The sequence below is a fragment of the Equus przewalskii genome, chromosome 3, assembly GCF_037783145.1.
Source record: "Equus przewalskii isolate Varuska chromosome 3, EquPr2, whole genome shotgun sequence".
Lineage (NCBI taxonomy): Eukaryota > Metazoa > Chordata > Mammalia > Perissodactyla > Equidae > Equus > Equus przewalskii.
The window spans coordinates 37,425,744-37,450,410 of NC_091833.1; the positions used below are offsets into that span (position 1 = coordinate 37,425,744).

Here is a 24,667-nt window from a genome sequence, read left to right on the forward strand (position 1 = left end):
TGTTAGTTTTGTTGTCGAGGTGTATGAGTTCTTTATATATTTTGGATATTAACCCCTTATCAGATATATGGTTTGCAAATATCTTCTCCCAAGTGTTAGGTTGTCTTTTCATTTTGTTGATGGTTTTCTTTGCTGTGCAGAAGCTTTTTAGTTTGAAGTAGTCCCATTTGTTTATTTTTTTTTTGTTTCCCTTGTAAGATAATGGTCTGCTTTCATACTTTTGCATGTGGCTGTCCAGTTTTCCCAACACCATTTATTGAAGAGGGTTTCCTTTCTCCACTGTGTGTTCTTGGCTCCCTTTATGAAAATTAGCTGTCCATAGATATATGGGTTTATTTCTGGGCTCCTGATTCTGTTCCATTGATCTGTGTGTCTGTTTTTGTGCCAGTACCATGCTGTTTTGGTTACTAAGGCTTTGTAGTATATTTTGAAATCAGGGAGTCTGATGCCTCCAGGATTGTTCTTTTTTCTCAAAGTTCTTTTGGGTTTTCAGGGTCTTTTGTTGTTCCATATAAATTTTAGGATTCTTTGTTCTATTTCTGTGAGAAGCATTGTGGGAACTTTGATCGGGATTGCCTTGAATCTGTAGATTGCTTTAGGAAGTATGGACATTTTAACTATGTTAATTTTTCCAATCCAAAATTATGGAATATCTTTCCATTTCTTTGTGTCTTCTTCCATTTTTTTCAACATTTTATAGTTTTCAGTGTACAGATCTTGCACCTCTTTGGTTAAGTTTATTCCTAGATATTTTATTCTTTTTGTTACAATTATAACTGGGATTGTGCTCAATTTCTTTTTCTGCTGCTTCATTGTCAGTGTATAGAGACACAACTGATTTTTGTATGTTGATTTTGTATCCTGGAACTTTACCATATTCATTTACTATTTCTAAAAGGTTTTTTGGTAGATTCTTTAGGGTTTCCTATGTCTAAAATGTCTACAATCATGTCATCTGCAAATAGTGACAGTTTCACTTCTTCCTTTCCAGTTTGGATCCCTTTTATTTTTTTTCTTCCTTTACTCCTCTGGCTAGGACTTCCAATACTATGTTAAATACGTGTGGTGAAAGCGGGCATCCTTATCTGGTTCCTGTTCTTAGAGGGATAGCTTTCAGTTTTTCTTCATTGAGAATGATATTAGCTGTGGGCTTGTCATATATGGGCTTTATTACGTTGAGACATTTTCCTTCTATACCCATTTGACTCAGAGTCTTTATCATGAATGGATGCTGTATCTTGTCAAATGCTTTCTCTGCATCTATTGAGATGATAATGTGATTTTTATTCTTCATTTTGTTAATGTGGTGTATCACGTTGATTGATTTGTGGATGTTGAGCCATTCCTGCATCCCTCGAGTAAATCCCTCTTGATCATGGTGTATGATCTTTTTAATATATTGTTGTATTGGATTTCCTGGTATTTTGTTGAGGACTTTTGCATTGATGTTCATCAGTGATATGGGCCTGTAATTTTCTTTTCTTGTGTTGTCCTTGTCTGATTTTGATATCAGGATACTGTTGGCTTTATAGGATGAGTTGGGTAGCTTCCCCTCCTCTTCAATTTTTTGGAAGAGTTTGAGAAGGATAGGTATTAAGTCTTCTTTGAATGTTTGGTAAAATTCACCAGGGAGGCCATCTGGCCCTGGACTTTTATTTTTAGGAGGTTTTTGATTACTGTTTCAATCTCCTTAGGGGTGATTGGTCTATTCAAATTCTCTATTTCTTCTTGATTCAGTTTTGGAAGGTTGTATGATTCTAGGAATTTATCCATTTCTTCTAGATTGTCCAATTTGTTGGTGTATATCTTTTAATAGTATTCTTTTATTATCTTTTGTATTTACAATGTGTCCATTGTAACTTCTCCTCTTCCTTTCTGATTTTATTTACTTGAGGCTTCTCTCTTCTGTGCTTGGTGAGTCTTGCTAAAAATTTGTCCACTTTTTTATTTTTTCAAAGAACCAGCTCTTGGTTTCATTGATTTTTTTTTTTGTCTCTATTTCGTTTATTTCTGCTCTGATTTCTATTATTTCCTTCCTTCTACTGATTTTGGGCTTTGGTTGTTCTTCTTTTTCCAGTTCCTTTGGGTGCATTGTTAGATTGTTTATTTGATTTTTTTGTTTATTGAGATAGGCCAGTATTGCTATAAACTTCCCTCTTAGAACTGCTCTTTGCTGTATCCCATAAATTTTGGCATGTGGTATTTTCATTTTCATTTATCTCTTGGCATTTTTTTATGCTTTTTTGGGTGAGGAAGTTTGGCCCTGAGCTAACATCTGTTACCAATCTTCCTCTGTTTCTTTCTCCCCAAAGCCCCAGTACATAGTTGTATATCCTAGTTGCAGGTCATTCTAGTTCTTCTATATGGGATGCCACCACAACATGGCTTGATGAACAGTGTGTAGATCTGCACCCAGGATCTGAACCAGTGGACCCTGGGCTTCCAAAACAGATTGTGCAAACTTAACCACTTGGCCATGGGGCTGGCCCCGTGTCTCCAGGTATTCTTTGATTTCTCCTTTGATTTCTTCGTTGACCCAATTGTTGTTCGGTAGGATTTTGTTTAATCTCCACATATTTGTGGCTTTTCTAGTTTTCTTCCTGTAGTTGATTTCTACTTTCATACCATTGTGGTCAGAAAAGATGCCTGGTATTATTTCGATCTTCTTAAATTTATTGAGACTTATTTTGTGGCCTAATAGGTGATCTTTCCTGGAGAATGTTCCATGTGCATTTGAAAAGAATGTGTATTCTGCAGGTTTTGGATAAAATGTTCTGTAGATATATACTAAGTCCATCTGGTCTAATGTGTCGTTTAAGGTCAATGTTTCCTGATTGATCTTCTGTTGGGGTGATCTATCTATTGGTGTAAGTGGAGTGCTAAAACTTTCTACTATTATTGTGTTACTATCAATTTCTCCTTTTATGTCTGCTAACAACCACTTTATATTTTTAGCTGCTCCTATGTTGGGCGCATAGATATTTACAACTGTTATATCCTCTTTTTGGATTGTCCCCTTTATTGTTATCTAGTGCCCTTCTTGTCTCTTGTTACAGTTTTTGTTTTAAAGTCTATTTTGTCTGGTATAAGTATTGCTACCCCAACTTTCTTTTCATTGCCATTTGCATGGAATATCTTTTTCTATCCCTTCACTTTCAGTTTGTGAGTGTTTAGGTCTGAAGTGTGTCTCTTGTATGCAGCATGTATATGGGTGTTGTTTTTTAATCCAGTCAGCCACCCTATGTCTTTTGATTGGAGCATTTAGTCCATTGACATTTAAAGTAGCTATTGATAAGTATATACTTATTGCCATTTTGTTACTTTTTTTGGAATGTTTTAGTAGTTCTTCTCTGTTCCTTTCTTCTTCTCGTGCTCTCTCCCCTTTTGATTTGATGGCTTTCTTTAGTATTATGTTTGGGATACTTTCTCTTAATTTCTTGTGTATTTATTATAGATTTCTGGTTTGTGATTACCATGAGGTTCATAAAGAAGCACCTATGTATATAACAATCTATATTAAGTTGATGGTTTCTTTCTTTCTAAAAGCTCTATTCTTTTACTCTCCTCCTCCCACATTTTCTCTTTTTGATATCACATATAACCTGTTTGTGTGTGTGTGTGTATCCATTACCCTCTGACCATGGAAATAGGTAATTTTAGTACTTTTATATTTTGACCTTCATATTATTTTCATAGGTGGTTGATATACCTTTACTGTATTTTCACTTTTACCAGTGATTTTATTGCCTTTTTTTTTTTGATAATTTTCTTATTCCTGTTTGTGGTCTTCTCTTTCCCACTTAAATAGGTCCTTTTATCATTTCTTGTAAAACCTGTTTCTTGGTGATAAATTCCTTTAGTTTTTGCTTGTATGGGAAACTCTTTGTCTCTCCTTCCATTCTGAATGATAACCTTGCTGGGTAGAGTATTCTTGGCTGTAGGTATTTTTCCTTTCAGCACTTTAAATACATCATGCCACTCCCTTCTAGCCTGGAAAGTTTCGGCTGAGAAGTCACCTGATAGCCTTATGGGGTTTCCTTTGTATGTCACTTATTATGTTTCTCTTGCTGCTTTTAGGATTCTCTCTCTATCTTTAATTTTTGACATTTTAATTATAATGTGTCTTGGTGTGGGCCTCTTTGGGTTTATCTTGTTTGGTGCTCTCTGTGCTTCCTGTACTTGGATGTCTGTTTCCTTCCTTAGATTAAGAGAGTTTTCAGCTATTATTTCTTTCTATAGATTCTCTGCCCCTTTGTCTCTCTCTTCTCTTTCTGGGACACCTATAATAGGAATGTTGGTGTGCTTGATATTGTCCCAGAGTTCCCTTAGACTGATCTTGTTCTTTTCAATTCTTTTTCCCTTTATCTTTTCAGCTTGGATGATTTCTTTCAGTCTTTTGTCCAGCTCACCGATCCATTCTTCTGTATCAGCTACTCTGTTATTGAGTCCCTCTAGAGAATTTTTCATTTTCAGTATTTTATTCTTCATTTCTGATTGGTTCTTTTTAAAATTTTCCAGTTCTTTGTTGATGTTCTCACTGAGTTCATCCATTTTCCTCCCAAGATCAGTGAGCATTCTTTATGACTTCTTATTTGAACTCTTTGTCTGGTAGATTGTTTATTTCTGCTTCATTTAGTTCTTTCTCTGGGTTTTTTTCCTGTTCCCTTACATGGAATCTATTCCTTTGCCTCCTCAGTATGCCTCTTTCTCTGTGCTTATGTCTATGTATTAGGTAGGTCAGTTACATCTCCCCATCTTGGATAGGTGGCCTTATATAGGAGATGCCTTATGAGGCCCAGCAATGTGCTTCCCTCTCGTCACCAGTTCCAAATGTTCCAGGAGTTACCCCTGTATGGGCTCCATGTGTCTTTCTTTTGTGGCAGGGCTGCTCTTGTTACAGGTGCCCAGGGAGGCTGGGCTGTCCCCCTGGTCAGTAGGTTGTAATGCTTAGCTGCACGTGGCTTCTATGGACTCTTCAGTCACTTTATTGGGCATGGGGAGCCCCAGCACAGTTGGCTGCAAGGTCTAATAGCACATTCCTGTTGCAGTTTTTCTGTTAAGTGAGTTGGCACCCAGTGTGGCTGGTTGTTAGGCTTGGGGGCTTACAATTGCTGTAGGTCTCAAGCCTGCAAGACTGTGTCAGCTCTCTCAGGATTGCAGCTGAGTAGGGCTGGCCCTAGGCAAGGGAGCACCCAATTGTTTAGGGCTTTGCAAGGTGGGGCCAATCCCCCATGTGGCTGTTTGAGACTGCAAGTCTTCTGCAGCTGAGAAGTCCTACTTCCCACAGGGCCATACACACCATCAACACAGTCCTGCCCTGTGCATGTGTCCCAACCCCATGAAGTGGACCCAGTCACCTCATTTCAGAGGCCTCACATACTTCACCAATGCTGCACACACTCAACCCACTTCTCATGCATGCCTTGCCCCTCAGAGGCTGACTCACTTGTCCAACTGCAGAGGTTCCAGGCACTCAGATTATGCAGGCCCACAAGTAGCCTGAGGGCTTGCTGTTGGGTGGGGCCAGTCCCTAGGGCAGGCTTCCTGCCCTGGCTGAGCTGGATTAATTTGGTGCTCTAGTGAGTACGGCAGAAGTTGGGCTAACAGGAAGGAGAAGAACTCCAATGGTGTCTGCCAGGATCTGTGTTACCACATGTGTATTTGGTCACAATAATGGCTGCTGCCAATGTCTCAGACCCTGGAGAGGTCTCACCTCTCACCAAGATGCCTGCAGAGCCTACCAGGTGAGTCTCTTTTCACCAAAGGACTATGCAGCTTTCTTTCTGGGATTTTTGGGTTGTTTTCCAATATGGGTGAATTTGTGTGTGGGCCCTTTAAGAGCCTTTTTTTCCTCTTATATCTGATAACTTCTCTAGGGGTATTCCTTGTTGTTGTTAGTAGTCAGCAGAGCCAGATATTGCGAGACTTGTCCTGGTTGTGCTGAATCAGAAGGATGCTTCTAGAGGTAACACTCCCTTGCTCAGGTCCCCCACCTCCAGGCAAGGCTGTGTACCTCAGGATTGCTCTTGGGCAGCCATGAAGTGCCATGACTTGTGAGGGTGGCTTTTCTTCTTTCCAGAAAGGAGTTTCTGCCTCTTCCACCTCAGTCAGGACTGTCTGTTGTTGTGGGGTTCTTTTTATCCGGTTTTCAGTTCTCTCTCAGGGGTAATTGTTCCAAGAGTAGTTGTAAATTGATTGTGTCTGTGGGAGGAGGTGAATTTAGAGTATGCCTATGCTGCCCTCTTGACACCTCTGCCAGCTTTTTTCTTATAGCTGATTTCTAGTTTAATAGCACTGTGGTCTGAAAACATGCTTGCTATGATTTCAGTCTTCTTAATTTTACTGAAGTGTGCCTTGTTTCCCACATATGGTCTATCTTTGAGAATGTTCCATGTGCACTTGAGGAGAATGTGTGTTCTGCTGTTTTTGGATGGAATGCTCTCTCTATATAGCTATTAAGTCCATCTGATAAAGTGTTTCATTTAGATCTGCTATTTCCTTGTTGACTTTCTGTCTGGTTGATCTATCCATTGATATGAGTGGGGTGTTGAGGTCCCCTTGTATTACTACGTTGCTGTTAACTTCTCCCTTTAGGTCTTTTTTTTTTTTTTTTTAAGATTTTTTATTTTTCCTCTTTCTCCCCAAAGGCCCCAGCACATAGTTGTATATTTGAGTTGTGGGTCCTTCTAGTAGTGGCATGTGGGACACCACCTCAACATGGCCTAATGAGTGATTCCATGTCCACACGCAGGATCTGAACTGGCAAAACCCTGGGCTGCCGAAGCAGAGCGTGCGCACTTAACCACTTGGCCACGGGGCCAGCCCCTCCATTTAGGTCTTTTAATAGTTGCATTATGTACTTTGGTGCTCCTGTGTTACGTGTGTATATATTCATCAGTATTATGTCCTCTTGGTGGAAAGTCCCTTTTATCATTATATACTGTTCCTCTTTGTCTCTCATTGTCTTTTTCATCTTGAAGTCTAGTTTGTCTGATATAAGTATGGCAACAACTGCTTTCTTTTGTTTGATATTAGCTTGGAGTATTGTCTGCAATCCCTTCACTCTGGGCTTATGTTGGTCTTTAGAGCTGAGATGTATTTCCTGGAGGTGGCATATTGTTAGGTCTTGTTTTTTAATCCATCCAGTCACTCTGTGTTTTGATTGGTAAGTTCAATACATTTACTTTTAGAGTGATTATGGATATATGAGGGCTTAATACTCCCATTTTACCTTTTGTTTTCCAGTTGTTCTATATTTCCATTGTTTCTCTACCTTTTTATTTCTGACTGCCATTTCATTTTGGTGGTTTTCTGTGGTGGTTTTCTCTTTATTTATGAGTTGTGTCTCTGCTCTGATTTTTTGTTTAGTGGTTATTGTGACATTTGTATAAAAGATCTCACAGATGAGATAGTCTATTTTTTGATAACCTCTTATCTCCCTTAGCCTAAACAGGTTCCATCCTATTCCTCTTCCCCTTCTGAGTCATTTTCTCACAAATTATTCTGTTTTATGTTGTGAGTTTGTGACTAAGTTGAAGTGTTTATAGTTACTTTTGATGTTTTCCCTCCTTTTATCTGTTAAGTTATAATTAAGTATTAGTAACCATGATCTTAAAGAAAGCTGCAATTTTCTGATTTTGTTTCTCTATTTATCTCCTTGCTCATAGCTTTGTAGACCTTTGCCTTTTTGTTTCAGGCACAAGGGCATCCTTGATCATTTCTTGTAGGGGAGGTCTAGTGGCAATGAACTCCCTCAGCTTCTGTTTGTCTGAGAAAGCTTTTATTTCTCCATTGTACCTGAAGGATAGATTTGCTGGATAAAGTGTTCTTGGCTGAAAGTTTTTTCTTTCAGTCTTGTGAATATATCATTCTATTCTCTCTTAGCCTGTAAGGTTTCTGTCTAGAAATTTGCTGAAAGCCTGATAGGGGCTCACTTGTAGATTATTTTCTTCTCTCTTGCTGCCCTTAGTAATTTTTCTTTGTTGTTGACTTTTGCCAGTTTTACTATTATATGCCTTGGAGAAGGTCTTTTTGCATGGATGTAATTAGCAGTGCTATTGGCTTCATATATTTGTAAGTCTGATTTCTTCCCCAGGTTTGGGAAGTTCTCAGCTAAAACTTCTTTGAACAAGCTCTCTGTTCACTTCTCCCTTTCTTCTCCCTCTGGAATACCTATAATCATTATTTCTCTTTTCCTAATTGAGTTGGATATTTCTCAAAGAATTGTTCCATTTTTAAAAATATCTTAGTTCTCTCTCCTCTTCCACCTGAAGCATTTTTGCATTTCTATCCTCTAAATCACTAATTCTTTCCTCCATAATGTCAGTTCTATTTTTTAAGGATTCTAAATTATTTTTTATCTCATTAATTGTGTTCTTAATGTCCAGAATTTCTACTTGTTTTATCTTGTATCTTCAATCTCTTTGTTGAAGTATTACTTCTTCTTATTAATTTTATTCCTGAGCTCATTAAACTGTCTTTCTGAGTTTTCTGGTAACTTGTTGAATTTCTTTATGACAACTATTTTGAATTCTCTGTCATGTAGACTGCAAATTTCTGTGACTTCAGGGTTGGTTTCTGGACAATTGTCATTCCCCTTCTGCTCTGATTTGTTATGGTAGTTTCTCATGGTGTTTGATGAACTAATCCTTTGCTGCACCAATTGTGGTAGTACTAGGTCGCAGATTCCACCTGCTATCAGTGGGGGGAGACAGGTGGTGTGTTTCTGATCCCACGCTGTCTGCTGGAAGTTGTGCAGGTATGATGGGCACTCCCATAAGCCAGGTAAGCATTCATATGTGGGCTCAGAGCTGCCACCACCTCTTCTTACAGTCACACCAAGGTGTGTTCCCACTTTTGGGGTTGCAGCAGCATTATGGGTGCTCCTGCTGGCCAGGAAAGCACTCACATGCATGCACAGCACTGCCAGAGAGAAGTAGGGGAGTGCTCACGTATCTCCACTACTTCCTGGGTAGCCAGCCCATCCACTTTCAGGTATATAGCTGTGTGGGTCTCAGGTGTCCTATTGTGCTGTGTGGGTATCCTCCATTGGTCAATGAAGGTCCATTTAGTTGTGGTTCAAAGGAGGAGAGATAAAGGGAACAGCTCACTCTGCCATGTTGCTGATATTGCTCTCTTATGTACATTTTTAAAGAAAAATTAAAAAAATGCTTTTGTCTTGTAGAGTTCATTTCATTCTTCTTTTGTTTTTTTTTTTAAACTTGGCTTCTTGATGTAAGATCTAACCATGTAATCGTATAAATAACATGGTCCTTCTAATATTGTGTAATATTCTTTACTGTGCATTCATCACATCATACTTATCAGTTCTCTTGGGGGAAGAAAGACTGAGGTTGTCTTCAACTTCCTTTTATGACTAACAGTGCCATGATGAGCATCCTTGAATATGTTCCCTACAGAATTGTGTGATTGTCAGATTTCATTCCAGAAAGACTGCACCAGTTTGCACTCCTGCCAGTAGGGCATAGGGATTCCTATATCACTACATCCAAGCCAAAACTTGGCATTATCCTGTTTGCTAATTTTTGACGATATAATGTATACAAAGTGACAATTATTTTTTAAAAGATTTTTAAATTTATTTTTAAATTTTCCTTCTCCCCAAAGACCCCAGTACATAGTTGTATATTTTAGTTGTGTGTCCTTCTAGTTGTGGCATGTGGGACAACACCTCAGCATGGCCTGATGGGTGGTGCCATGTCCACACCCAGGATCCGAACTAGTGAAACCCTGGGCCACCAAAGCAGAGCATGCAAACTTAACCACTCAGTCACAGGGGCGGCCCCACAATTTTTTTTTTAATTTTAATTTCTCAAACCACTAATGAGTTTGGTTTCCTTTGTGAATTGCCTGTTCATAACATAAGCCTTATCTTCTTTTTGTTTTTGAAAGAATTCTTGTCTATTCTAGGTATTATAGCCTTTTAAATTTCACATATTTTTCTCAATCTGCCATTCGTTTGCTTACTTTATTGACATTGTCATTTGTTGGAAAGACATCTTTACTTTTGATCTAATCAAATTTTACCTTATATTTTGTTCTATTGGGGTTTTATTTAATAAATTTCTTCTCTTATGTATAAAGATGCTCTCTGACATCAGCCTCTCTAGAGTGTATCATTTTGTCATTGACTTTTGGGTCTTTACCCGTCTGTGATCCCATGTTGTATATGGTGTTATGTCTTCTATCCAGACAGTGACTCACTTTCCCGCTGATATCCACTGCACCAGTCCTTCCTGTCCCCATTGGTTTGTGGTGCCTTTTTCATCATATATTAAATTCCCATGTATACAATGATCTATTTTTGAGTTGTCTATTCTGATACATTGTTCCACTTTATGTTCTTGCAGTGTAGTGTATTTTCTTGCATCATAATACATTTTAATATCTGGCAAGAAAGTTCTCTCCTTTGCTCTTTTTTTTTGAAGTTGCTTTAGTTATTTGTGGGCATTTATTCTTCCATATCAATTTTAGAATTACTTCATTATATTCCTAGTAAAATCTGATTGGTACTTTTATTGGCATAATTTTGAAATTATAGATTAATTTGATGAGAATTGACAACTTTAAAAAATTAAATTGTCTCTTGCAATACCATGGGGTATTGCCTCATTTATTTAGAAAACTGTCTTCTCATATAGTCTTAAAAATTTCTTCATAGGGAATAATTTCTCACTTTCAGTTGCTATTTTCTCTCTTTCTGGGAGTCCTGCTTTCAAGATGTTGGCATTTCTACTCTGTTCTCCATATCTTTTGGTTTTTCTTTTATGTTTTCAGTGCCATTACTCTTTTCTGACACTTTCTGGGAGAGTTCCTTCAATTTACCTTCCATCTTATTGATTATTCATTAGTAGTATCCATCTTATTTATCCAACTTATTGTGTTTTAGTTTAATTATAATATTTCTTCCATTACTTCTTTTTCCTGGTTCCTATTACTAACATTCTCCTGTATGTCACTGAGGATATTTATTGTGCTTACTTTAAATTCTTCTCCATGTGGTAGATTCTTTTCAATTTAATTTCTTTCTTTTATCCTTGTTGTATCCTTACCTGATTAATGATGTAGGCTGCTAGCTAGTATCTTCCTGGGGATATCAACTACCCATCTGGAAACATGTTTTGGGAAGGACTCTAGACCTTAGGCAGTTCCAAATGAATAAATAACTTCAGTGAGGGTAAATGGTATGCAAAAAATACAGCAGGCTGATGTGATAGCACAAATGCTGGGACATTTGATAAGTTAGCATGGCTGGTTAGTAAGGGAAGGTCTTTCTGAGGGGGTTACAGTTGAGCCAAGTGTGAGCCAAGAAAAGAGTAGCAGTGAGCAGGTCTGGGAAGAAAGCATTCCAGGTAGACACAGCACACATGCAGACACTGTGAGGACAAACAGGCCTGGTGCACACGTGAAGAACAGATGAAAGGTTAGGGCCACTAGAGCAGAGCAACAGTAAGTGGAATGATTGGATGAGAACAGAGAGATGGGAATGACTCAGATTATACAGGGCCTTGTCTGCCATGCATTAAGAGTTGGGGTTTTATTCTGAATGAGATGGGAAGCTTCCTTAGGTTCCTAAAGAAGGAATGAGATGATCTTATTTGTCCCCTGCCCAACATTTTATTATGATAATTTTAAATATACAACAAAGTTGAAATACAATGAACAACCGTATGTCCACAAACACCTTCTATTATCAACATTTTATCAAACTTGTTTTATCACATACCTATTCACTTGTCTAGCCATTAATTTATCAGATAATTTTTATATCTCATAATTATTTACAGACCCCAGTACATTTACCTCTAATTAATTCAGTATGTATATCATTACCTAGAGTTTTGGGTTCTTTCATTTTGATGAAACATTTACTTAAAATGAAATGCATAAATTGCTGACTTTTGACAAATGCTTCCATCTGTATACTCAAACCTCTATTGCAATATAGACCATCACGTTCACATCAGAAACCCTGTGTTCTTTCCCAGTTAATATTCATACCCACTGCCCCAGAGACAACTCGTATATTCATTTTTTCTGCCATGGATTAACATAGTCTGTCATAGAATGTCCTGTAAATATATTCAGACAGCATGTGCCTTTTGTGTGAGGTGTTATTCATTTAAGAAATTCTTTTTGAAATTCACTCATGTTGCTGCATGTATCTGTAACTTGTTCTTTTTATTTTGGAGTAGTATTCCATTACATAATGTACCACAGTTTATCCATTTTATCACTGGACATTTGGGTTCTCTGCAGTGTTTTGCAATTATGAACAAAGCTGCGATGAGACTTCTTGTACAAATCTTTTTGTAAACACATACTTTCACTTCTCTTGGGCAAATCCCTGACTGGAATTGATGGGTTATAGAGTAGGTGTGTTTTGTTTAACAAAATTGGCAGGCATTTCTTGAAGTATTCATACCATTCTCATTTAGTTTAAAAAAATGATCATTTTGGTTGCAATGTGGAGGGGATTGGGACGGGACTGGAATAAAAGCTGGGAAGCCAGTGTATTGTCCCAGCCTACAGAACCTATGTGTAGGTCTTACCTAGAATCTCTTTGAAATATTTGTATGATTTTTTAATTGCTAGGAAATCTGACCTCTGACTCAGAATGTGATAAGTAACCACAGGGCCAGGGTCAGCTGTGCACCCTGGAGATATGGAAGGAATTTAACACTCAAGTTCTACTTACGGGAAAGAGCCCTTGATTTTAGAGAGGATAATACCGTAAATCACCAGGGAAAATATTCCTGGGAGCCTTTATGGTGTTTTCCACATGAGTGATGCAGTGTCAAATAAAGTGGTATTAGTTTTGATTCTTTTTTTCATCACAAGGATTATATATTTTTTCCTTTTTATTGTAAAATAGAATACAGATCTAGAAAAACCACACAAAAGAATTGTATGGCTTCGCATTATTATAAGCCAAATGCTCTTTTAACTATCACTCAGGCCAAAATAAAAGTTTTCCCAGCCATTCCAGAAGCCCCTCCAGGTGACCTGTGCCAATCACACCCGCCCTCTCTCCAAAGGTAGCCTCTGTCCTGATTTTTACAGCAATCACCTCCTTCTTTAGGATTTCATCCTTGAGTTTGCTTTGTTAGATACTATAGTTAGTTTCTCCTACTTAAAATATTTGATACATCCTTTACATATTTTATTCTACAGGGTATCCTCCATTCCATTCTTTGCCTTATGGTTTACCTGTTGAAGGCACTGGGCCATTTAACATGCAGTGTCTTGCAGCCCGGACTGTTTTGATTGCCTCCTCATGGTGTAGTTCAACCTGCTCTGTTGTCCTCTGCATTCCCTAACATTGGCAGCTGGATCAGGCTCAGATTTGATTCCACTGACCCGTACGTCTCGCTGTTTTTCTTCTTCTGACATTAGCAGATGTTGACACTCATTGCCTCAAATTATTCATTCATGGGGAGTGGCAAAGGCTGATACTCCAATTCTATCACTTGGATTTCGATGATTGGCTGAAGTACTTTTATAAAGAGATGCTTCCTTCGCCTGCTATTGGGTTACCTAGTGGTACAATTTATATAGGAAAGGAGGGATAAATTTTTGATTAGTGCCCTTACTGTTTTTGAGCAAAGAATTGGAATTGGATCCATATCATCCTCTGATGGTGAGCATTTAGTTTTATATTTGTGTAGGGGGAGGGAATTTGAAAAAGATTTTAAAAAAATTATCTTATGTGGAACGCTAGCTCAAAAGGAATGGCTGTGTCAAGATATACATTGTGTGTGTGTGTGTGTGTCACAGGAGAAACAAACCGGCCCATTAAAAATGTTGATGAATAATTATACTTTGGCTAATATAACTGGTACTTATTTTTTACAGAGTAGATTTTCTGTAAAGAAAGAAAAATTACTACTGTTGGTCTGTACTGAGAAATAAGAACTGTACTAAATCACTATTTTTATGGAAGTTTCTGTCCTTATATTTATACAAGAAATTTTAAGTAGCCATTTTACTTTCTTCCCAAATTCTTTGGCAGCATTACATTGCAGGATAAAGGAAAGTTAGAAGTCACAGAGTTACCTAATTGAGTTAATATGTAAGGATCGAAAGTTGACTAGACTCACATAATCTCCCTTTATTTATTTCATTCAGGAAGTAGAATAACTTCACCCACAAAAAATAAAAGGGAAGTATCACACTTCCATCAAAAGGCTGGTTTTTGGTGGCCAGACATTTTGGGCCATGGGATCACAGCCCTAATCTGGGCACAGTGGTTGTGGCTCCCACACAGGCTGGTGACACCTTTGCTCCAGCATCCACTGATCCCCTTCTCTAAAGAGGGACACACAGACGGCATCTTTATTTACTCTCCAGCCATGAAAAGGGGATCAAGTAAATGCTGCATTTCTTTTCAACTCTCAGAACTGGGAACGTGTCTAAGCCTAAAGCGTGTTGTCCCCAGAGCCTATTCAGCTGACCTCTCCTCCTTAGGTTGGCTGTGAAGGTTGTGAGATTTCAAATCACTATTCTGCACATCCTGTGCAATGACAAAGGGGTATGATGACGCCTGCTGTGCTGCCCTGGCCCACTGTCAGGCTCCACTCCTCAAACACCTCTCATGGTCTGGGTTATGAAGACTTCCAGCAGCAATTTGCATAATTGCTAGCATTTCGGGTAAGGGAACTTAAAAAAAAATTTCAAATTCCCCTCTCTCCTAAAAAAAGGACTATTCTTAGCAGTATTACGAAGCACTTTCTGTAAATAATTTGTGAATTGTGTGTCAAAGTTTAACAGTGAAGTTCTTCATCATTTTAGAGCTAAAGTGGTTCTGTCTCTATTATTGGCTTTGTTTTGATTATATGCTATTTATCTTGCAAGTGATGTCACTCTACTTAACGGAATTAAGGTGTAAACACATGAAATGAAAAAAGTATAATTGCCATCTAATGTGGAAGAATATTGCCATTACGAACCATGGCGCCTGTAGACTGGCGGTCTGGAGTTGAGCTGATCTTAACCACTTTCTATTTCCTGAGTTCTGAATCCAGCAGTCTTTTCACTGGTTCTTTGAATTATTTATTGCCCAAGCTGCCATCTGTAGGTAAGTTGATTGACCCAATTTAACCAGCAATCAATCTCTACCACCTGTGCCTGCTGCCTGCTACCTGAGGAGATGCTGGGGGGAAGAGAGCACACCCCTGCCTGGAGGAGTAGCTATCCCGAAGCAGTGCCCCCAGAGTGTGAGCCGTAGATCAGAGCCTGCCCGCACACCCTTCTTACCCAGTCCACGTGAAAGAGGTAGAGCAACTGAGAGTAAATGTTCAAGAAAGATTATAGCAATTTAACAGAGTAATTTTACGTGTGTTGGTTTCATTCTGCTAGTAATTTATTTTTATTGTATTTTAAAAAAAATATTGGTCTGAGACAGACGGGAAATTAAAAAAACATTGGTTCTATACCACTGACAGTTTGAGAAGCACCTGTTAAAGGTATAAGTCAGACATGTAAACAGATAGCTACAGATAATCAAAAGGTCCAATCAAAAACTATGATTAACTGACAACTAGGTTTCCCATCACCAAATTAATCTCTGATTTAGATATTTTCTTATGTAATATCATGATAAATGGTTTGACCTTTTACTTTCATTATTTTTAATTGGGATATAATTCACATACAGTAAAATCCACTCCTTTAAAACGTACAATTTAATAGTTTTTAGTATATTCACAAGATTGTGCACTCCTCACTACTATCTAATTCCAGAACTTTTTCATTTCCCTAAAAAGAAACCCTGAACCCATAAGCAGTCACCCCTCATTTCCTCATCCTCCCATGCCCTTGGCAAATGCTAATCTACCCTCTGTATGAATTTGCCTATCCTGGACATTTCTTATAAATAGAATCCTACAATACATGACCTTTTGTGTCAGGCTTCTTTCACTTAGCATAATATTTTCAAGGTTCATCCATGTTTTGGCAAGTATCAGAAGTTTATTGCTCTTTATGGCTGAATACTATTCCAATGTTTCAATAATATTTCATTCATCCATGATTGATATTTGAGTTGTTTCCATTTTTTGGCTGTTTTGAATAATGCTGCTATGATCATTCATGTACAAGTTTTTCTGAGAACATTTGTTTTCAATTCTCTTGAGTTTATGCCTAGAAGTAGAATTGCTGGGTCATATGACAACTATGTTTAACTTTTTGAGGGACTGCCAAATGTTTTCCAAAGTGGCTGCATTGTTCTTCTTTCCCACCAGCAACATATGCAGGTTTCAGTTTCTCCACATCCTTGCCATCGCTTAGTGTTCATCTTTTAATTATAGCCATCCAAGTGAATGTGAAGTGGTATCTCACTGTAGTTTTGATTTGCATTTCTCTAATAACTAATACGTTGCATGTGTTTTCGTGAGCTTATTGGCCATTTGTATATCTTTTTGGATAAATATATATTCGAATCCTTTGCCCATTTTTAATCAAGTTTTTTGTTTTTTATTGTTGAATCATCAGAGTTCTTTATATATTCTGGATTCTAGACTCTTATCAGCTACATGATTTGCAAATATTTTTTCCTATGCTATGGGTTGTCTTTTCATGTTTTGGACAGTATCTTTAAAGCACAAATGTTTTTAATTTTCATGAATTCAAATTAATCTATTTTTTCTTTCATTACTTGTGCTGTAGGAGTTAAATCTAAGAAACAATTATCTAATCACAGGTCACAAAGATTTGCACCTACTTTTTAAAAAGTTTTTTATAATCTTAGCTCTAACATTTAGGTCTTTGATCCATTTGAAGTTAGTTTTCGTATGTGGTGTGAGGTATGTGGTCCAACTTCATTCTTTTGCATGTGGATAACCAGTTCTCACAGCATGATTGGTTGAAAAGTCTATTCTTTCCTCATTGAATTGTCTTGGCACTTTTGTGGTAAATTAGTTGCCCATATATGTATGAGTTTATTTTTGGACTTTTCTGTCTATTCCATTGATTTCTATGTACACTCTTATGCCAGTCCTGCACAGATTTGATTACTGTAGCCTTGTAGTAAGTTTTGAAATTGGGAAGTGTAGTCATGCAAGTTTGTTCCGCATTTTCATGACTGTTTTGGCAATTCTGTGTTCCTTGCATTTACATATAAATTTTGAGATCAGCTTCTTAATTTCTTTCTTTAAAAAAAAGCCAACTGGGATTTTGATATCATTTCACTGAATCTCTAGATCAATTTGGAGAGAAGTGACATTTTAAATATATTAAGCCCTCTGGCCCATAGACATGGGATATTCTATCATTTATTCAGGTCTTCTTTAATTTCTTTCAATGGTGTTTTGTAGTTTTTAGTACACAAGTCTTGTCCTTTTATTTAATTTATTCCTAGGAATTTTATTTATTTTGATGATATTTTAAATAGGATTGCTTTTTAAATTTTATTTTCAGATTGTTCATTGCTAATGTATGGAAAAGCAATTAGTTTTGTATGTTGATCTTGTATCCTGTAACCTTGTTGAACTCATTTATTATCTCTAATGGTTTGTATGTGTGTATGTGTGTGTGTGTTTTCCTTAGGATTTTCTGTATGCAAGATCATGTCATCTGTGAATAGAGAAAGTTTTACTTCTTCCTTTCCAATGTGGATGTCTTTAATTCTTTTTCTTGCTTACTTGCCTTTGCTAGAACCTCCAGCACACTATTGAATGGAAGCAGTGAGAGCAGACATCCTTGTTTTATTATTAGTCTTGGTGGTGACCCTCTGTTTTATATACACATATAATGTGGGCTGTATCTGCACTGCATTTTCAACCCCATCACTTCTGTGAGGGTTAACTTTCTCATTTTTCAATCTATTCATAATCTTAACACTTTAAGATTGTAAAGAGTAATACTTCATTTTGTGTAAAATGTTGATAAACCTAAGCAGGATAATAAATATTACAATATACTTAATAACTCTTAAAAATCCGAGAGATAACGTATAGAATGTTAGACTAAAGAGCTAGTTTTCTTGTAATTTATCAATGCCTGTAAGTTTTATTATAGTCCCTTTAATGAATCATTATGATGTAAACACACCATAGGACACATTTTAGAAGTGAAGGGGGAAGGAAGAAAAAGGTAGCCCTTGGTTGTTTAGGACCTGCTTAGTCAGTAGGTATAATTTAGAAACAGAATTTCTAGGTTAGGAATGATAAATCCACAAAACTCAACCATCAGCTGATGCTTGCATTGCCTCTACACTCAGCTTTTCTAAGTACCTGTGTGATCTGTGGTTCAATCCCACCAGTGAGAAGAAACTCTCTGTCATACGAGGCCACCCATTCCACTTTGAACACTTCAGAACACTTTTTGTTTCAATATCCTAAACTTCTTTTCTCGTTAAAATCTCTACAGAGAGCGGTAAACCAAGGGAAATGAGACAAGATTATTATTACTATTGTTATTAGCAGGAGTACGGTTGGTTAGAAAGTTAAAATTAATTGCTCATATGTGATTTAAGAATAATAATTTCTTTTTATTTAGAAAATGAAATCTGATGGAAAGTCAAATATTAAAAATAATCTGAATGGTAAATATCTCTTTAAATTTATGGTCAATTTTTTGACTACTAGATCCTAGTGATCTTAGCATCATGTGTATTAAAAGAGAAATCCACAATTAAAGAATATTTATTGAGGTCCTTTGTTGTAGGTGCTGCAGATGGTGAAAGAACTTGAGACTCCACCTTTCAAGAAGCTTACAATCTCCTTGAAAAGGTAAAATAAAAAATATATAAAAAATCAAAAAAATGAGGGCACTGACAATATGGGCAGGGAAGGGTTAAACAGAATAACACTTAAGGCTTCTCAGAAAGGAGAGGTACAGAGTAGGTCTGTGGATGTGTTATGGAGGTTGGAGGACTTGGGAACTGATGGAGGTCATGGACTGTACTGAGGAGGTTGGAGGACTTGGGAACTGATGGAGGTCATGGACTGTATTGAGGAGGTTGGAGGACATGGGAACTAAGCTGGGCCTTGAAGGATGGTGTGACTCAGAGAACTGTTAAGTTGAGGATGAGGAGCCCATTTCAGGCTGAAGGTAAGGGTCAGAGAATCTGAGCACAGCCACAGAGGCAGGAAAGAAGAGTGCCTGGAGACAAGTCTGGTCTGCAGGAGATGAGGTTGACAAGGTAAAAAGGGGCCAGATGGTGGAAGTCCAGGATACGGAATGCAGGTTTTTGTCCTGCAAAGTTTTACCAGTTAAAGAACGAGTTTGAATAAGGAAGTGCTGTGGTGCAGAATCTCTAAACACCCAGAACAGCGCAAGAGACTGCAGAATGTAGACTTTGTGGTTATTGCAGAACTTCAGAATTGAAATGAAAAATCTGACCTCCGTTGACAATGGTGGGAATGGAAAAGTAGGGACGGATGTTAAGGAAATTATACAAGAATCAAAAGAACTTAGTAACTTGACTAAGAGGCAAGGGACAGGTAACTCTCTAACTTTTTGATGATGATCATTATAAGAAATATATTTATATATTTCATATATAAGTCCATATATAGGTTAACCTGTATAACAGAAATGAAAATTCTAAGAAACAATATTTGCTTTTACTCTAAGTGATTCTTGCCTTGATATTTCTATTTCCTTCTTTTCTATTTTTATTAAAAAATAAACTGCTGTTAATCCACTAAGTGGGTTGTTATCCCAATCTGATCACTATATCCTAAGGGGGATGCTTTAAAGAACTCCAGAAAAGTTTCTTTCCCCAGGACCTCTGAGTGATGCTGCCTTTCCAGCATTGGGAATTTTGAGAGTTTGGTTTTCTGTTAAAGCAAAAATGTTTGTAAAAAGGCCTAACTTTGCCAATCTTACACGCTAGCGTGAACGATTTATTAATTTTTCTGGAAAGCAAGTTGTGTTAGAGGGGAGAGTAGAGAAAATGTGTGCCTGAGAGGGACCAAAGACGAGAGAGATTCTGAGAGAGAAATGTCACCGCTGCCATTTTACTCAGAGGACACTATAATGAGGACAAAATAAAATTAATATTTACTGCTGAGGCAAGACCTCAGCAGTTCATTCTCTGAAGGAGAAAGAATCTGGGAAGGGGATTAAACCAGAACTGGCAAACAAGACAGTAATGCATCATTTCTTAACTCTGCAGATAAGGTATTAACCATACAGCTGCAAGATGGAAGACAGGTAAGGAAATGGGTCAGAACTTTCAGACTAGGAAAGGAGGGCGCATGTAGGGTTTATTTTTTTAACCAGGATGTGTCAACGGGCTGTAATAAAAGTGACTCTGTCCTCAGGATTAGGCAAGTTGTCTAGTCTGGGTTCTCTATCTTTTGTTGCCAAGACTCAACCTGACTAGTGTAATCTGTCCAAACAAATCAACACACCAAGAATTAGGAAAACTGGTTCAAAAGTCATCGAGGGTACTGTCAGGAGGACAGAAGAGTCAGGCGGTGGGTGTTCTCCTATAGATTGAAAAAAAATCAGTTTGGAAAAGGGCTTCTGGCGCATGCCTCAGTTTGTGCGTGTGGAGAAGGACGCTTTCAGCTTGCTGCGAGAGTGCCAGGTGGCCAGCTTGCGTTTTGCTGTGTGATATGGTCTGCACCTCGATGATTTTGTCTGAGCTGAGGGGTCGCTTACTAACGCTGCAGGGTTATTTTGCACCAGGCCACTTTGTGAGTATGTAGAATGTGGCAACTTCACCCTTAAACCTGAGGTCTTAATTTAGCACAAACAGCAGTCAGCGAGTGAAGTCAAATAATTTAGATAGAGCACAATGGATGCATTAAATTTTTATCATAACCCTGACTTCTGTTATCAGGAGTCTAAGACTACTTTTCTCTAGTGGGACCAATACCCTCAGAAGAAGGATCAATTTTCTCATATTTGATAGAGGGATTACACATTATTTGCAACTCGATCCTCAAAATTTGTACTTAACACTTTCCCTTTAATTTGGCGTAAATTCTGTGGAACTGGAATAACGAGATGAGTTCACCCATTTTCTCTTTGTCAGTTTACAGAGTAGTCAGATAAAAGGATATGGCCACACTGCTTTATTCCCAGAATAACAATCACTCGGGTGCTCAACACACAGTTCAAAGTCTTTATTTCTAATCTCTGGTGTGAGTGTGAAAGGAAGATTGTGGACCTGTCCTTACCTGCCTGAAATTGAAGAGGAAGGGAAGGGAGTGTGTAATCCTCTCCCACCTTCGGTGACTGCTATTAAAGCCTTGCATTATTCCAGGAGTCCCCACTTGCCCGACACTGGTAGCAAGAGAATTTAGTTGGATGGTGGGCTCAGGAATCTCCCTGAATGTTGTCTTTTACTATTTCCAATAATCATGTAAAATAACCTGCAGCTAACAGATAGGTGTGACCCCGGCCCCTCAATGCAAATGCCCCTCACCTCTCTGCTTCCTCTCGGAGATAGAGGTACAGTCTATTTAAGCCTCCTGGTGCAATGCTGTTGACCTAGGGCAGAGAGGAGAGCCTGCAGAAGAAGCAGTGGACCACGGTACTGGTTCTGGAAGTTCTGAGCCCCTTCTGGCTGAGGAGCAGGGAGTACCTATTTGAGATCTTTGGTGAGTAACGACGCCTGCCTCCTCTGGCAGTGCTCCATCACTGCTTCATTGATTCTGCAGTGAACCATACTCTAAAGATTTTACCCGGGGATCTTGTCTGTGAACGTACACTTCTAGTTCTCTTTCACAGGAACAGGTGTGAGAACTGCAAGGTCATAAACAATCAAATGACTGACCACTATGGCAGACTAATCACCGCCTACATGAAGTTAGCCTTTGCACATTTGATATGATTTCACAATGATGGTAAGTGACAAAGAACAGCGTGGAACATGCCGCCAGCCAACTGCTCAAGAATGGCTGACTTCAGTAGTTGACTCTTCATTCTCTGAAAGTCTAGGCTAGAGTCCTGGTTTTTGTAGCACATTCCTCTCCTTTCCTCAGTTATAGTTGGGTAAAACACTGTACGGTGTACCGGTGATTCCCAATTCACGTGGTACAGATGTGCACAAGGACGTGGTGAAATGAGCGAAGCCACAAAGTGGAGCAGGTTTTTCATAAGGCCAAGTTTATCATATTTAACAGAATTACTTTAAGATTATGCTTTTACAATTTAGGTGATAAAATGCCCTTCCTTTTTAAGGAATACTACGGAGAGAGTGAGTGTGGGTGTATGTGCATGTATGTGCACACACGTATGTATTTAATGTGCTTACTTGGCACAAGAAAAGTGGAAAACTTTTTATCTCTTCCTGATTCTTTTTGGGAAATTTTACTGGTCCCTGATGTTCCAAGATATGGGAGCCACTGTTCTGTACAGTGTTTCTTACACTGAAAGGTCAAAAAGATAGAGTTCATCTTAGCCTATTTCTTAAAAAAAAAATAAGTAGATTTATTTTGGAGCAGAAAAATGAGTGGAAAGTGCAAAGCGTTTCCATAAGCCTCCTCCCATTCCCCCCTTTCCCCTATCATTAACACCTTCATTAATGTGGTACATTTGTTACAATTGATGAGCCAACATTGATACATTACTATTGGCTGAAGTCAATAGTTTACATTAGGGTTCACTATTTGTGTTGCATAATCTATGGGTTTTGACAATGTATAATGATAGATATCCATTGTTACAGTGTCACACAGTATAGTTTCATTGCCCTAAAACTCTTCTGTGCTCTGCCTGTTCATCCTTCCCTCTACCAGAACCCCTGGCAACCACTGATCTTTTTATTGTCTCCATAGTTTTATCCTTTTCACATATCGTATATTTGGGATCATATAATATGTAGGCTCTTCAGATTGGCTTCTTTCACTTATCAATGTGTATTTAAGCTTCCTCCATATCTTTTGTGACTTGACAGCTCATTTCTTTTTGTCACTGAATGATATTCCATTGTCTGGATGTACCACAGTTTGTTTATCCATTTACCTTTTGAAGGACATCTTGGGTGCTTCCAACTTTTGGCAATTATGAACAAAGTTTTATATTAGCCTATTTTTTCGCATTTAAAATACACAATGTAGTAGTCTTCTGCTACTGTTAAAAGAATATTCATTAAGAATGCACAAGAAATATAAAAAAGAAAATAAATATTATTTGTAATCTCATTCCAAAGATAACACTAGTAACTGTTAGTGTATACCTATATTCCCTTTTTCCTCCTAAATCAATATCTAGCTATATCTGGAAGCTACATCTTTTCCACGTATGCTTTAGTGAATTTTTTCATAAACTTGTGAATCACAAAGATGCATAGTTATATTGAATACATGTGTGTATATATATATATATATATCCTATATATAACATATATAGTTTTACATCCTAGTCTTTTCCCTGCTTATCATTGTGTACATATTTTCAAATCTTTAAATTTTATTCTTTGAGAAGATGATAGTTAATAACTACACAGTGACTCACTGGATAAGTGTTTTTTAAAAATGAACTATATGTGTTATTTCATTCTACTCCAACTAAAAGGTGAACTCGAAGAAGGCAAGGCTTTTCATCTGTTTTGTTCATTGATGACCCTTCAGTACATAGAAGAGTGCCTGGCAGCCACATAACGGGCACTTCAAAAGCATTTGTTGAATGCTTTTTGAAATTTGTATGACTTCATTAGCTACTCCTTAGAGTCAACCTAGAAATTTCTTAAGGTAAAAGTTATTGCCTGCTAAATTGAGCGTCAAATAATTATGCAGTGTCAAATATGGTATTTTTAAGGAATTGACTACTGTAGTGGCTTTCTCATATAGTTAGTGGTGACAATATTTCTACAACTTAGGGTTTTTCGGTGATGGGGCAGTATGGTTCCAGCTCTGCCCCTTCTCTTGAGAACAATGGCACACTGCTGCTAAGAGGCTGGTGAGGATTAAAGCTTTGTCTTAAGTGGAGCAACACTATCTGGATTATACTGGAAACACTCCTACTTGGCGGCAGTGACGTCCTGATGATAGTCCTGGCTAGAAAGTGCTTCCCGAGGCTTCTTGGACGGGAACCACTTACCCAGAGCAATTGGTGAGGCTTTTCAAGGCTACGCCTCCACATATTCTCTGTAGATTGCCTGGGAAACCAACTTCTCCACCTTAGCTCACCCGAAATTCCCACTTATGCACTCAAGTGCTGGCATGTGTTTGCCTCCAACAAAGAGGAGGGGCGGGGAGTGGTGCTGACTACCCACTGGACATTCCAGCAAGACTCTTAGGTGGACGGTTGATAGCTGGAAGGGCAACTCACCAGGACATCCCGGCAAGACAGATTCACCAAGGGGCAGGGCCGTGGGCAGACCTGAGAGGCTTCCAATTTTAGAGCAAGGAGCTGAGGTAGAAGCAACGAGAGGAGAAAGAGCACTGTGAGAGTGAGGAGTCATGGAGCCACAGGCGTGGAATGGTTCACTTCCTGCTCAGCCTTGCTCAAAGGCTGGTCCTGCTCAGTGCTTGTTGTTCCATTGAGTGAAGTCATATAGTAAAGCCATCTCATTGAAAAGTCATTTAAAAATTTACTGATTTATGGGATTGACTTAATTTTCCATTTGAAAATCCCTGCTTTGTATTACAAACTTTTAAAATTGCTTTCAAAGTAACGGATTAAAAAATTCTGAGTGGGCATGTATCCATGGTTACAGCAGTGATGGTATCAAAGATTTCTGAAGATA

General features: G+C 38.1%; 1 long non-coding RNA gene across 1 annotated transcript in view; it reads left to right on the forward strand.

Annotated features, from left to right (window-relative positions):
- The first annotated feature begins 5,525 nt into the window (after positions 1 to 5,525).
- The window catches only part of LOC139082511 (uncharacterized), a 33,623-nt gene continuing 14,481 nt past the window's right edge, over positions 5,526 to 24,667 (forward strand). The window contains exons 1-5 of the long non-coding RNA XR_011538597.1: positions 5,526 to 5,744; positions 18,685 to 18,749; positions 20,141 to 20,178; positions 21,470 to 21,575; positions 21,706 to 21,821. This is a non-coding gene — a long non-coding RNA (uncharacterized lncRNA). The remainder of the gene's footprint in view (positions 5,745 to 18,684; positions 18,750 to 20,140; positions 20,179 to 21,469; positions 21,576 to 21,705; positions 21,822 to 24,667) is intronic.